Here is a 15,301-nt window from a genome sequence, read left to right as displayed (position 1 = left end):
GGCTGGTCAGGAGATCTTTTGGAGGTAAAAACAGCTTCTTCCGAACATTCACCCAATTGATCATAGGTCAGTCTCTTAGGTGGGTGAATGACTCTCCTTTCCCTCTGTTCCCGTGGAGGCATGCTCTCAGAGGTGCTAGGATCAGGCACTTCTGAGGATTCTTCAATGTCCCCCTCCTCATGTTCCAACACAGAGGAACCTGATGGTTCAAGAGAGGTCAGTTCTTCTTCAGAGAAGGGTGCAACCTCCTCCTCAGAACCTTCATCCTCAGCTGCTTCTTCTGGAAGCATATGAAAGGGTATGAATTCAGGGGCTTCTGCCCGAAGGGCTCCTCTATCAGCCAAGTCAGATGAAGACAGGGAGGCAGGTGTGGGTTCTGGCAACTGAGATGACCACAACCAGTCGGGTACCTCCTCTTCATCTTCCAAATCTTCAGATGGAGAACTTCCCTCTCCCTCATCTGGGAGCGTCGTCTGAGATCTGGTAACTGGTCTGGACCGGCGAGAAGTCGAAGGGGCCTCTGACAAGTCTTCCACAGGGGGCATACGAACCGCTTCAGAGAGAGGCAGCAAATGGTTCCGATGCCAAGCCTTCAATGGACCCACACTTCCTTCAGGCCGAATTTGGTACACAGGAAGGTTTGGCAGTTGCTTGCAGATAACATAAGGTTGGGACTTCCAGCGGTCTGCCAACTTGTGTTTTCCCGGGACACCCAAGTTTCTCAACAAAACCCTGTCCCCTGGTTGCAGGTCATGGATCCGAACTTTTAGGTCGAAATTTTTTTTATTCCGCAGTCCACGTTGATCAGATGTGGCCTGAGCCTTGTCATAGGCCGCTTTCAGACTCTTCCGCAGTCGGTCCACATATCCTCTATGCGATGCTGAAGAGGTATGATCAGGCGAAATGCCAAAGGCCAAATCCACTGGCAACCGAGCCTCCCTTCCAAACATCAGCCGATAAGGGGAATATCCAGTAGCATCACTGACAGTGCTGTTGTAGGCATGCACAATGGCAGCTACGTGCTTGCCCCAATGCTGTTTCTTCTCTGAGCTCAAAGTCCCCAACATATCCAAAAGAGTCCTGTTAAATCGTTCAGGCTGGGCATCCCCCTGTGGATGGTAGGGAGTGGTTCTAGTCTTTTGAATGCCTAACATATCTAACAGTCTCTTGATCAGTCTGCTTTCAAAGTCCCTTCCCTGATCAGAATGGAGGCGTTGTGGTAACCCATAATGTACAAAGAACTTCTCTACAAGAACTTTGGCTACCGTTGAGGCCTTCTGATCCCTTGTTGGGAATGCTTGAGCATATCTGGTAAAATGGTCTGTTACCACAAGGACATTCCCCTGGCCACTCAGATCAGGCTCTAAGCAAAGGAAATCAATGCACACCAGCTCCATGGGTCCCTGACTTTGTAGATGGCCCATTGGGGCTGCTTGACGTGGCAGAGTCTTCCTCTGTATACACCGGACACAAGAATGACAGTATCCTTCAACTTCGGCCCTCATACAAGGCCAGTAGAACCTGTCCCTGACAAGCTGAAAGGTTCTTTCGGGCCCCAGATGGCCATGATTATCATGAAGAGCGGCCAGAACTCCCTCTCTGTACTTAGCTGGTAAGAACAGTTGCCACTTCTCCTCCAGATCTTCAGATGGACCTCTCCGGTAGGCCACTCCTTCTCTGATCTGTAACCGGGTCCACTCTCTATGCAACAGACGGGCCCCCTGAGGGGAGTCAGTTAGAAGCAACTCAGGGCTCTGGATCTCCAGGGCTTCCAAGAGAAGTTTTCCCAAAGGGTCTTCCAACTGCTCCTTCCGCAAGTCCCTTTTGGACAGCCGGGGCAAACCCTCCCCTTCAACTTGGGTCACCTGGCAGTAGCATTTGGGTACTCCGATAGCCGAAACCCCAATCTCTTCTGCTCTTGACCCTCCTCGGGATCGAAATTCAGTTCCCTGATATAGGGCACGCACCCCTTCTGGAGCCAAATGAGTCCATTCTTCCGCAGGTTCCTGTGGAACATGCAACCTTCTGGATAGGGCATCTGCATCCCTATTTCCGATTCCTGGCCGATACTTCAGGCTAAAATTGAAGCTAGAGAGGGCAGCCAACCATCGATGTCCTGTTGCATCCAGCTTGGCCGTAGTCAACAGATAGGTGAGGGGATTATTATCTGTCTTGACAATGAATTCAGCTCCGTACAGGTAGTCTTTCAATTTGTCAACCACTGCCCACTTCAAGGCCAAGAATTCAAGTTTGTGAGTAGGATAATTCCTTTCAGCAGGCAGTAGGCTTCTGCTCACATAGGCAACAGGTCGCAGATGACCCTCATGCTCCTGATAAAGTACCCCCCCCAGCCCATCTCGGCTGGCATCAACATGCAGTTCATATGGTTTTGTGGGGTCCGCATAGGCCAACACAGGGGCAGTGGTTAGGGTTTCCTTCAGCTGGACAAAGGCCCCTTCGCATTCCGGGGTCCACTGATCCTGGATGGATTCCTTAGCCTTCCGGGGGCCTATGGTGGACTTCGCCGGCTTTACCAACTCAGGGACATCATCTTCTTCATTCTTCAGGAGCTCATTTAGGGGTCGGGCAATCTGGGCGAACCCCTCCACAAACCTCCTGTAATAGGAGCAAAAGCCCAAGAATGACCGGAGTTCGGTCACATTTGTGGGTCTCGGCCAGGAAGCAACAGCATCCAGCTTGTCCGGGTCAGTGGCCACCCCTTCTTCAGACACGATATGGCCCAGGTAATGGACCGAGGACTGATAGAATTGGCACTTCTCAGGAGAAAGTTTCAGACCTTCTTCATGTAGCCTCTTCAAGACCTTTTCCAACCTCTCCTCATGTTCTTCTAAAGTTCTGCCAAACACGATAACATCATCCAAGTATACCAGTACCTCTATCAAATTCATATCTCCAACGGTCCTCTCCATCAGCCTTTGGAAGGTAGCAGGGGCCCCGGACAACCCCTGAGGCATGCGATTGAACTCAAAGAACCCCACAGGGGTGATGAAGGCTGTTTTCTCCCGATCTTCAGGGTGCATGGGGATCTGATAATACCCACTCTTTAAGTCCATCACACTGAACCACTTCGCCCCTGACAGACTCTGTAGGGCATCTTCGATTCGAGGAGTGGTATACTGGTCTGGGATGGTTCTTCTGTTCAGCGTTCGGTAGTCGATACAAAGCCTCAAAGATCCATTTTTCTTCCGGACTACCACTATCGGGGAAGCATACGGGCTCCTGGATTCTCGGATAATCCCGATCTTTTTGAGCTCTGCCAGCTGTTGACGTAGATCTTCTAAGTCACCTAAGGGGACTCGCCGGACTCTCTCCCTGAAAGGCTTGTCCTCACTCAGGCGGATCTTATGAGTAGCGCTCCTGGCACATCCCACGTCAAACTCGTCCTTAGAGAATATTTCCCTACATCGAGCAAGTTGTGCCTTGGCCCTCTTCACCCATTCCGGCGGGAGGGCAGCGTTTCCAGAGCAAAGCTCCTCTATAACCGCTTCACCCTGTTCCTTTTCTTTGAAATCAATGGGGGCAACTGGGGTAGCCGGGTTGACTTGGCCCAGGAGCACTCTGGCCGGTACCTTCACTGGTGTAATAGAGGTGTTTCTGACACTCACTAAAACCCTTCCACGGTTTTCCTGTAACACCTTCAAAGGGATCACCTCAGGGATCACTTCTATCCCTCTCTGTCTCTCCTTTTGACCTGATTCAAAGATAATGAAGGGACCCGGCTGTTGCCATGTGAGTTTAACAGAAGCCTTAAAACAGGCCACCTCTCCTGGCTGTAAGACCTTTTCTGCTCTATCCAGCTTCCAGAGTCGTCCAACTCCTTCTGCGGGGGTCTCTTGCTCCAACACTAATCGTTGGTAGGCCTGCCGTAGCATGGGATGGATCCTTGGCGCCTGAGCATCTTGTCCCTGGACCAGTTGTATCAGAAGGCGCCTTACCAGGTCAGTGTTTGTTCCTACGATGAGAGAGCTTTTGTTGGCCCCTGGTGGACGAGGACAGACCACCGCTAAGGTGTCGAAGGTTTCCGCTTCACCAGCCACTGATGGATCAAAGGTCAACTTGATTGGCAGATACCCGTCATAGGGAAAACTTTGGGTCCCAATACCCCATATCTCCAGATCTTCCAACTTCTGCAAAGGTAGATGGGTAAGATATTTATCATAGAAGTCTCTATACAAAAGAGTCACCTGGGCCCCTGTGTCAAGGAGGGCTCTTGTGTAAATTCCTTCCACCTGAACCGAGACCACTGGGGAGGGCCCGACCAAGTTAGTTGGGAATTCTCTTGATGTAGCCTGGTTGTCTGATTCAGTTCTCTGTACCCTGGCCCTCTTCTCCTTTTTCTTCCTTGATCTGGGCCCCCGCTGAACCCGGTGTGCATTGACTTTCCTTCCCTCAGTAACCCGGAGTCTAGAACTGGGGGTATTATATTTGGGTCTGACCCCCTGACTCAGTTTCCCTGATCCTGCACCACTTCTGGAGTCCCTTAAGACTGGCGGACACCCGGTTGACTCCTTCACCGGTGTCCTCTGAAGTTTCCCGCTGGCTCGCGAGGTTTCGCGGCAGCATTTCCTGAGCTGGGACATACCCTTCTAACATGCCCAACTCCCCCGCAGTTGAAACAAGTTAACAATCTTGCAGGCCGTGGCTCTGGATCTGTGCTGAGACTAACAGGTTCATCTGGCCTCTCCGATATACTCCCCTTGGGTAGAGTGGATACCAGACCAGTCAGGATGGACACCATTTCTATCAACTGAGACACTTGGGTCTTTAGAAGTTCAACTTGAGAGTCACCCTCTTCCACACTTATCACTCCAACCCGGGCAGTTGAGTCAAACTGCCGACTTTTCTTCTTGTTGTCCAACATAACCTCTTCCTCTCTGACCATTCGAATCAGATCGGGGTATTCTAGAATGCCGCCATCTCGACGAGTTCGTAACAGTATGGCAATGGGATCTAAAGGTTGAGCCCCTTTCAGAACCTGTCGTGCACGAGTCTCATCTATTTTCCGGTGGTCTATTCCTTTCTTTAACAGAATCTGGTGGATAATCCTATCCAGACGTTTAATGAATTCGGACAACTTCTCCCCCTCTTCTTGATAACAGTGGTCCAACTGGTAGAGAAGTTCAGCCGCGTTCTCCGTCCGACCAAACACATCTTGCAGAATGTCCAAATAATCCTGTGCAGTGCAGTTCTTCTTGCTAAGCTTTAGATTACGTACAGCCTCTAATGCAGGTCCCCTTAAACTCTCTGTGATTCTCTGCTTCTTGTGCTGTTCTGGTACCTCCCATTCCTCCAAAGCCTGAGTGGCGGTATCTAACCACTCTTCGAACCCATCTTCTGCTGAAGGCACAGGCTGTTTCCCAGAGAATGTCCGGAGCTTCCTATATCCAGTCATCAAATAGCTCGAGGAGTCCCTACTACATTTTGCCACAATCTCCCCAAGAACAGCACACAGTTCTGAGCTAAAAGTCGACAAAGGTGATGACTCAGGATGCCCTTCTTGGACACCTTTTTCTTGGCTGGATACCCCAGGGGTGGTGGATGAGGGACCCGCAATAGGAACTCCTGGATGTATCAGGAAAAGTTCTGTTTGGTCAGTAGTTTTTACACTGTTTCCGTTGAAATAATCAGGGACCCCCTTCCTCCACTCACACAGTGCATACGTGTGTGGGACAGTGGTGTCAGTTTTCATGTCAATCACCCAAAATTTCCTGTCTGTGGATAGTGCCCTCAAAACAGGGAGGAGCTTTTCTTCAGTCCAGGCTTCTCCCTTGATTTCAACCACCAGGCCATTTTCCACTATGACATTCTCTTCCTTGCACCACTCAGCAGCAGCGACAGGATCCATTTCTGCGTGGGAGGGGATTCTATGGCTGAGAGGGTTGTATTGCAGGACTGTAGAAATCCCGGACGAGCCCCCACGTGTAGCGCCACCCCCGCAGGAGCTGCTGATTATATTATTGGGTCTACACCCTGCCTAACAACCCAATCAAATTGGCTCGATCCCTCCTCAGGCACAACTGACCCAGAATAGGACTGGACTATCAAATAGATACACAGGTTGGAATACAATACTTCACTATGCAACAATACCTTGTTACCTTCTTGAATAGTAGTCCTTCTGGGTGACACAATGGAACAACGCACAAGATTGTAATTAACCAAACTTAGTTTACTATATATCAAATTGAATAGGGGAGATACAATACAATACAATACAAGTCCATAAAAGGTTATTTAAAACAGCTTTAAAAAGGTAAAAGAATACCCCCACACTCCTCCTGCATTAAGGCTAGACACAGTACCAGGTAGGTGGGCCTATCTGAGTCCCTCCCCCAGAGTTCTCTTCTTTCTTGTTGATCTTCGCTAGCAAGGTTATTGAATAGAGCTCATTTGTAATCCAGGTTAGGAATAAAGATCAAGAGAGAGAAAACAACGAGCTGTTAGTTGTCACCCCAGGGTGTCTGCGTAACTGAGCAATAACTTCTGCGAGAGAGATAAGCCTCTGGCGACTCCTTTACAGACCTTATTGTTTGTCTATGAGTCTCCTGAGAGAGTATGGTGATAAACCCCGGGGTTTTATCACCTCCTGCTGCGCTACCGCTATCTGTAGATAAAACTGTCTCTTCAGCAGATAAAGTCAGTTATTGGGCATGTGCCCTCTCACCAACAGAAGTTTCTCCTTCGCGCGCTTCCACTGCGGTCTCAGTCCTTTGGCTATATGCCAGCCGCGCGGGGTCCTTCTGGCGGATGACTTCCGGTCTCGGCAAACAGCAGTATGACCTCCAGGAATGTGCCTCGTGCTTGAGATGGGACGGTTCCACGTCGTCCCTCCAGGCTAAAAGGCTCTGGCCCAATATCCAGTGTCAGTCCTTCACTCTCGCTCGCTGGTTCCTCAGAGTCCAGCACAGAAAGGCCCCCCCCCTTCGCGCGCTTCTCTCTTCCTTTAAATAACCTCCCCCATAGTGCCGTGCGGTGCAGCCGTGCACCCTGGATCTTGCAAAGCAGCCTGGGAGATGTAGTTTCTTCATCTTGTGAAAAGGAAGTCACAGCCCGGGAAATTCCATGCAGCTACCACTAGAGGGAGCCTAGTTCCTGGATCTTGCAAAGCAGCCTGGGAGATGTAGTTTCTTCATCTTGTGAAAAGGAAGTCACAGCCCGGGAAATTCCATGCAGCTACCACTAGAGGGAGCCTAGTTCCTTCCCACATATCAAACAGTGTCTTTAGGCATGTTTAACCCCGCTACATATATATATTTATTTATTTATTTTTTCCCTACTCTTACTTAGTGTAATTGATATAGTTATATAATGCAATGTTTCTCAGTCAAAGCACCCTGTAAAATGATACACAACCTTGGGGCACCCCATTCTAAAATCCAAACTAATAGTTTTACATATTGCAGCAACATCCACACACATAGGACACTGAATATTAGAGGTTCCTCCAAAGCAAATAAACCTTAGCACACTGGTACTGACCAGTATTCCCATATTTCTCTTCTCCCTCTCTCTCTCTGTTAATGTGACTCGGTGCTGATGGAGAGGTGCAAACAAGGATGCTGTGCAAGCGCCCAACGCCCTCTTTATCAACCAAAGACATTGGAATGGCAGCTGGCAGGGTGCACCATGAGAACCTGTGGGTTTGTGTAACTAAAAGGCAGACTTTGTCCACCTGCTACAATACCTGCTATATACCTGTATACAATTTTTGGGTGATTTCTGGCATTTTGCCGAGACATCCCCGAAGAAACTCGAGGGCACCATGCTTTAAAAAGGCCAGGCAGCACAGTGGTTAAGTGGTTAGCAATTCCATGTAGCAGCACTAGGGTCGTCCATTTGAATCCCAGCTATAGCACTAGCTAGAGTTTGAATGTTGTGCCTGTGCGGGTTTCCTCCTACATGGTGATATGTTAATTGGCTCCTGTCTAAATTGGCCCCCATATGTATATTAATGTGGGTTAGGGACCTTAGATTGTACATTTCTTGAGGGCAGGGACTGATTTTAATGTACAATATAGACTCACCAGCCACTTTATGAGTAGACCCGGTAGCAAACAGAGGGTTGGGGGGCACACCCTAAACATACATTTTTAAGGTAGGTGTTGCTATAAAGATCAATATACAAATTGAACCAGAGAATAAAGCACACATACACAAACAATATTAAGTCCTGACCAGGCTTCTGGGTGGAGCACCCCACTCTCCGAACCCCTGTTAAACCCGATGACCCCTATCCCCCATGTCACACCTGGTGACTCAGATTCCCCATGGCACACCTGGTGACCCCGATTCCCTTTCATACCAGGGATGCTCCATGTAACACCCAGGGGCCCCGATCCCCTGTGCTGGGGACACTCACTGGACGGTATGAAGAGAGTGGCCCGCACTCTGCCCTCCCTCACTGTGATCCTGCATATTCCTTCTCCCAGGACGCTCCTCTCCTGGACCAAAGTGCTCACCACAGCTCCAACCGGCTCCTGGTGGAGGGAAAAGCAGCAGTCAGAGAGCTCCGCATGTCCTTTATCACCAACCTCCTCAGACCATTCCGGTGCCTCGTCGCTTCTGCCCCAGTAAAGGTTCCGCCCTACAGTGCCGAGCTCTGGCTCAGGTTCAGCTTTCCTCTGCTCCCTGCTTAATACCGACCCAGGGAAATGAACGGCTGCCTACCAACTCAGTGCAGAGAGTCTCTTCCTGCCTGGGGTTAAGGCCCCTCAGCTCCAGCCAAAGAGGATCATCATGCAGGCAGCACTCTTGTGGGCTCCCTTCCTGCCTCTTGGGGCCCCTCCAACAGTGGTGGAAAGCCAGGACCTGGTAGTTTCGCCACTGCCCAAGACACCTGGCATCTTCCTCTGTCCCTTCTTCCTCCCCCACCACCACCCCTCCCCTCTCCTCAGCTCACAATAATCATTCATGATGGAGAGAGAGTGCTGACTCGTGGCCGTGCCCCTAAGTGGAAATACGCCCTAGGCGGCTGCCTAGTTTGCCTAGTGGAAGCACCGGCCCTGTATCCTAGTCCCAACCTACCTTCCTGATCCTGCCAGGAAGCAGACACTGCACACCACTAATAACAGGCAATTAAACATTTCCCGGTCTGTGCAGCTGGGAAATGTCTCACTGCCTGTGATTAGCAGTGTCGGCTTCCTGGCAGGATCAGGCAGGTGGATTGGGACTAGGATACACATGCCTGAGCCCATCTTTAGTACCAAGCAATTAAACAGGTTTACCTAATAAAGGGTCTGGTGAGTTTATGTGTAAACAGACAGTGCTATATACAGTATGTACCTGTAATCAGGGCTTTTTTTTTTTTTCTCTCAGAAAACTAGGTGCAGAAACTTCCCCTTTCGGAGTTACCCTTTGTCTCTGCCCCTATCTCCGAGCACCGTTCCTTGGTTCCACTCCCCCACCCACCTCCCAGTACTGCACATTTTAGAGAATACAGAACCAAGTAAGATTTGTCTTACTAAGTAATTTTTATGGAATTTGTTAATGATAACCAGAAAAGCAGTGAATTAGAACCCGCGCAGCCAACAATAGACCCCCAGCAACAATGGACCACCAGGATTATAATACTCCCCCCCCCCCCAAGCCACAATAGACCCCTGGAAGCAACAACAGATCTCCCCGCAGACAACATCAATAGACCTTCCAGCAGCCAGCCACAATAGACTGCTACCTCAACAGTATATCTCTACCAACAACAACTGACCCATAGCAACATAAAACTCACCCCAGCAACAATAGATCCCCACCAGCAACAATAGATCTTCCCGTGCAAAAGTACATCCCTTCCAGAGACAATAGATCAACCAAAAGCATCAAGAGACAGGGGGAGAGAGAGAGAGAGAGCGGAGCCAAACTAAGTGCTGCATATAGATAACAGGCTATTTATTGAGATAAATACACTCACATATGTACAGGCATGGATAGTTTGTAGGGCACACTGTTATAGCTGAGTCCTTATGGCAAGCAGTGGTCTTGTGTCTCGTGGATTCCGGGGCTCCAGGTTGTGGCTATATGTTATCTATATGCTGCACTTAGATCAGCGCCGCTCTCTCTCTCCCCCTGTCTACTTATTACAGAGCCGATTCATACTCTGCGAGCTGGCAACAGACTTTCAAAGTGCATCTAGTGCGATTTGCACCAGCATCATGGACTCTGGATTTTGAATTATACTTTGCTCTACACACTGACTGTTACTTGTTGTCAATTAATGTCACACTGCTCCCTATTTGTCTCATCGGCTGCCTTCCCCCTTAGCGCTCATCATCCTCCCCCTCCTCCCTCCAAAAGCAAATAGAGACCTTCCCAGCTACAATAAACCCTCCTACAGAAATAGATTCCCTCCAGCAACAATAGATCTCCCCATGCAAAATTACATCCCTTCCAGAGACAATAGATCCCCCAAAAGCTCATGCACGGGAGGACGTACATGGACGCCCTCCCAGCAATTAAGGTCAGACGGAAAGAAGTTAATAGACCTTCCAGCAGCCAGCTACAATAGACTGCTCTCTCAACTGTAGATCTCTCCCAGCAACTGTTGGGTAAAGTGGCAAAGCTGGGATCAGTCATCATATTAGGGGACTTCAATTATCCCGACATTGACTGGTAAGAGGGGACTACACACTCACAGAAGGCCCGTATCTTCATGGAAACCTTACAGGATGACTACATGTCAGTTGGTGGATTCTCCTACTAGAGAAAATGCAGTGCTGGATCTATTGATCACTATGACCCAGACCTAATCTCGGAGGTTGGAGTCCAGGACAACCTGGGCTCTAGCGATCACAGGACGATCACATTTAGCGTAAATAACAATACGTATAACTAGGCATGAGGGGAATATAAGAACCCTAAACTTCAGAAGGGCAAACTTTCCCAAATTGTGCTCAATGATGGAATGGGTAAACTGGGACCAAACCCTAGGAACACTGACCACGGAGAAAAAATGGGAATGCTTTAGGAACATATTAAACAAATGCATCTCGCAGTGCATTCCTATAGGAAATACATTTAGAAGAGACAAAGCCAAACCTGGCTGGCTAAACCATAATGTTAAAAAACGTATTAGGGGTAAAAAAATGGCCTTCAAGAAATATAAATCAGAGGGCACAGTATCGGCTTTCAAGCAATACAAGGAGGCAAATAAGAAAAGTAAATACGAAATCAAAATGACGAAATCAAAATGGCTAAAATCAACTTTGAGAGACAAATAGCGGAGGATAGTAAAAAGAACCCAAAAAAATTCTTTAAATATATCAACAGCAAAAAATCTAGGGCAGAGCATATTGCACACATAATTAACGATGATGGGAGGATGGTTACAGAGGTTAAAAGCAACCGTGCTGAACGCTTTTTTCTCCTCAGTCTTTACACAGGAAAAGAAGGGGTACACTGACCATGACTGTATGGTTAGTAGTAATACACAGGACTTGCCGCTATGGCTAACAGAGGGGGAAATCAAAAAAAGGCTGGATAAAATTAACACAAATAAATCACCAGGCCTGGATGGCGTACATCCGAGAGTACTCAAAGAACTTAGTAAGGTTATATCTAGACCACTGTTCCTGATCTTTGCTGACAGTATTATGACAGGAAATGTACCAGGGGATTGGAGGAAAGCTAACGTGATACTGATATTCAAAAAAGGCCAGAGGCATGTCCCGGGAAATTATAGGCCTGTCAGTCTGACATCGATAGTAGGTAAACTTCTGGAGGGGATGATAAGGGTGTAACAATCCTACAGGCTCACCTGAGTCAGAGGACTGCTGGCCGGAGGTAGGAGTGGAGCCCAGTGGCAAAGACCGCAGGCAGTTAGTAGGTGCTGGATACCGGATGGACACTGCGTAGTACTCTGATGAGGACACAGGTTCACCTGAGGTGCGGAAACTAAGTGCTAGCTGGTTTTCACTAGAGCCCCAGATGGTGGGGATAGACTGCGCTGCAAGCTAACACCAGGACGCAGTCCTCAGGATCACCCAGCCAGGCAGAGTGTAGGTTCGGTCCGAAGGCAGAGGAGCAGACAAGGGATAACCAGAGAGAAGTCAGACGAGCCAAAGGTCGGGGCGGGCAGCAGTAAGCGAGGTCAGACAATCCGGATCGGCAACAGAGGTAGCAGTACAGTAGGTAGGGACAAAGCAGAAGAGTAGTCGGTAGTCAATTCCTGGTCAGCGTTGGATTTGTGGTAGTAGATAAGAGCAGCAGGTGAGGAGTCGCTTGATCAAGGCTCAGGAGCTCAATAATCAGCAAACTGGAGTGCAAGGGGCTGGACTTATATAGGGAAGTACCAGGTGTGGGGAATCAAGGGTGATGAGCAAGGCTTGGCAAGACTAAGGTTGAAATAATAGGCTTCAGGGAAGAATGTTCAGGGAGAAATGTTCAGAGAGAAATGTTCAGAGAGAAATGTTCAGAGCGAAATGTTCAGAGCGAAATGTTCAGAGCGGACGGTAGCCTAGTAAGCAGGGCTACTGCCTGGGATGTGGCTGGTCACAGGTTCGAATCCCAACAGTACTCCCCCCCTTCCAAGGTGACCTCCGGGCACCGCAGGGGCAGGCTTATCGGGGTGCTGTTGGTGGAACTCTTTTACCAGTCTGGGGGCGTGGACATTTTCTTCTGGTTCCCAGGAGTTATCCTCGGGAGGGTAGCCCTCCCACCCAATTAGGTATTGTAGTCTTCCCCGGTGGATCCTGGAGTCGAGGATCTTTGCGACAACGTATTCTTCTTCACCCTGTACCTTCACGGGTGGTGGAGGGGGCGAGTGGCGGCCTGTGAAGGTGTTCTCCACGTATGGCTTGAGGAGGGAGCAATGGAAAACAGGGTGCACCCTAATGGAGTCCGGAAGATCGAGCCGGAACGTGACCTCATTAATTTGCGCAGAGATCCGGAATGGACCCATGTATTTTTGGGCAAACTTTTTGGAGGGGACCTTCAATCTGAGGTTCCTGGTGGACAGCCATACCTTGTCTCCCACATGGAAGCCCGGGGTGGGTCTGCGGCGTCTGTCTGCTCCCTGTTTAAAGCGGCTCTGGGTGAGCTGGAGGTTGTTTATAATGTTCTTTTGTGCCTCTTGTAGGGTTGTTAGGCGTTCGGCCACTGCTGGGAGGGTGGAGGCGACGGGTAGGTGGGGAATGAATACCGGGTGCGAGCCTGTGTTAGCAAAGAAGGGGCTGTGCTTGGTTGAGCTGTGCTCCGCATTGTTGTAGGCAAACTCGGCCGTGGAGAGATGGTCAAGCCAGTCATCCTGTAGGTGGGAGCTAAAACAGCGTAGGTACTGCTCTAGGGTCTGATTAGTTCTCTCTGTCTGCCCGTTTGACTGAGGATGGAAGGCGGAGGACAGGTTCACTTTAACCCCGAGTGCCAGGCAAAAGTTCTTCCAGAACTTAGAGGCAAATTGTACGCCTCGGTCGGAGACCACGTCGTCCGGGATCCCATGCAGCCTGAAGACCTCTCTGAGAATAAGATCGGCCGTCTGTTTGGCGGTGGGTAGGCCTTTGTAGGGGATGAAATGGGCCATCTTGGTGAGGCGGTCAACTACGACCAGGATGGTGTTCATCCCTTTTGAAGGAGGAAGGTCTACCACAAAGTCCATGGAGATCGAGCCCCAGGGGCGGGAGGGAATCGGGAGAGGTTGTAACAAACCCACGGGAGAGGAACGAGGAGTCTTATTGCGGGCACAGACCGTGCACGAGGAGATGTACCTCTTGATGTCCTCCTTGTATGTTGGCCACCAGAAGGAGCGGGAGAGAAGCTCCTGGGTCTTTCTTGTGCCTAGATGGCCGGCCAGCTTGGAGTCATGGTTGAGTCTGAGTACTTCGAGCCGTGCGATTTCTGATACATATAACTGTAGGTCCTGATGAAACCAATGACCGTTCTTAAACGTAAGGCTGACATTCCTTGTGGGATGGGCAAGGAAGGGGTCATTTTCGTATCCTTCTTTGATTGTGCCCAGGAGTTCTTTAGAGTAGGTGACCCCTACGACCCTTCTCTCGGGCAGGATGTTGTTTTGGCCCTTGTTACTCTGCGAGGGCTCGGAAAACATTCTGGAGAGGGCGTCAGCCTTACCATTCTTTGATCCGGGGGGATAGGTGATGAGAAAGTTAAAGCGGGAAAAGAATAGGCTCCATCTGGCCTGTCTGGCTGAGAGTCTCTTAGCGCTGCGGATGAACTCGAGGTTCTTGTGGTCAGTTAGTACGATTATGGGGTTGGTGGCTCCCTCCAGCAGGTGTCTCCACTCAGAGAAGGCATCCTTGATCGCCAGTAGTTCCTTGTTCCCGATGTCATAATTCTTCTCGGAGGGGGACATCTGGCGGGAGAAATATGCGCACGGGTGTAGTAGCATCTTCTCCCCTGTCCGTTGTGACAGAACAGCCCCCACCGCAGAGTCAGATGCATCCACTTCGACTGTAAATGGCAGCTTGGGGTTTGGGTGGATTAGGATTGGAGCAGAAGTGAAGAGGAGTTTCAACTTGGTGAAGGCCTCCTGTGCCTCTGGTGTCCAGGAGAAGGGGACTGATTTCTTGGTGAGTTGGGTAATTGGTGCTATGATCTTGGAGAAGTTCCGGATAAACTTCCGATAGAAGTTGGCGAAGCCAATGAATCTTTGTATCTCCTTCTCGTTTCTCGGAATGGGCCAGTTCATCACGGCTTGGACCTTCCCCGGGTCCATACTTAGGCCCTCTGGGGAGATGATGTATCCGAGGAACTGAGTGGTGGTTCGCTCAAACTCACATTTCTCTAGCTTGATATAGAGAGAGTTCTGTCGGAGTCTCTGCAGTACCCTGCGGACGTGTTCGCGGTGCTGCTCGAGGTCTTCGGAGAAGATCAAGATGTCGTCCAGGTAAATGACTACAAACAGATCGAGCATGTCCCTGAGGACGTCATTAATGAAGTGCTGGAAGGTGGCGGGAGCATTGCAGAGTCCGAAAGGCATGACTAGGTACTCGAAGTGACCATAACGTGTCCGAAAGGCGGTCTTCCATTCATCCCCAGGGCGGATTCGGACGAGGTTGTAGGCCCCTCGAAGGTCAAGTTTGGTGAAAATCTTTGCTGCCCGGAGTCTCTCAAGGAGTTCTGAAATCAGTGGAAGTGGATACCGGTTCTTTACGGTAATGTCGTTAAGCTTCCTGTAGTCTATGCAGGGACGCAGGGAGGAGTCTTTTTTCTCTACAAAGAAAAAGGGGGCTCCCGCAGGGGAGGTAGAGGGCCAGATGAACCCCTTCCTTTGGTCCTCGTCCAGGTACTCTTTCAAGGCCTTGAGTTCAGGCTCCGAGAGGGGGTAGATACT

Source organism: Pelophylax lessonae (genome assembly GCF_965119305.1).
Source record: "Pelophylax lessonae genome assembly, chromosome: 3".
NCBI classification, from domain to species: domain Eukaryota; kingdom Metazoa; phylum Chordata; class Amphibia; order Anura; family Ranidae; genus Pelophylax; species Pelophylax lessonae.
The sequence above is the reverse complement of the archived record's forward strand: the minus strand, read 5'-3'. Positions refer to the sequence as shown.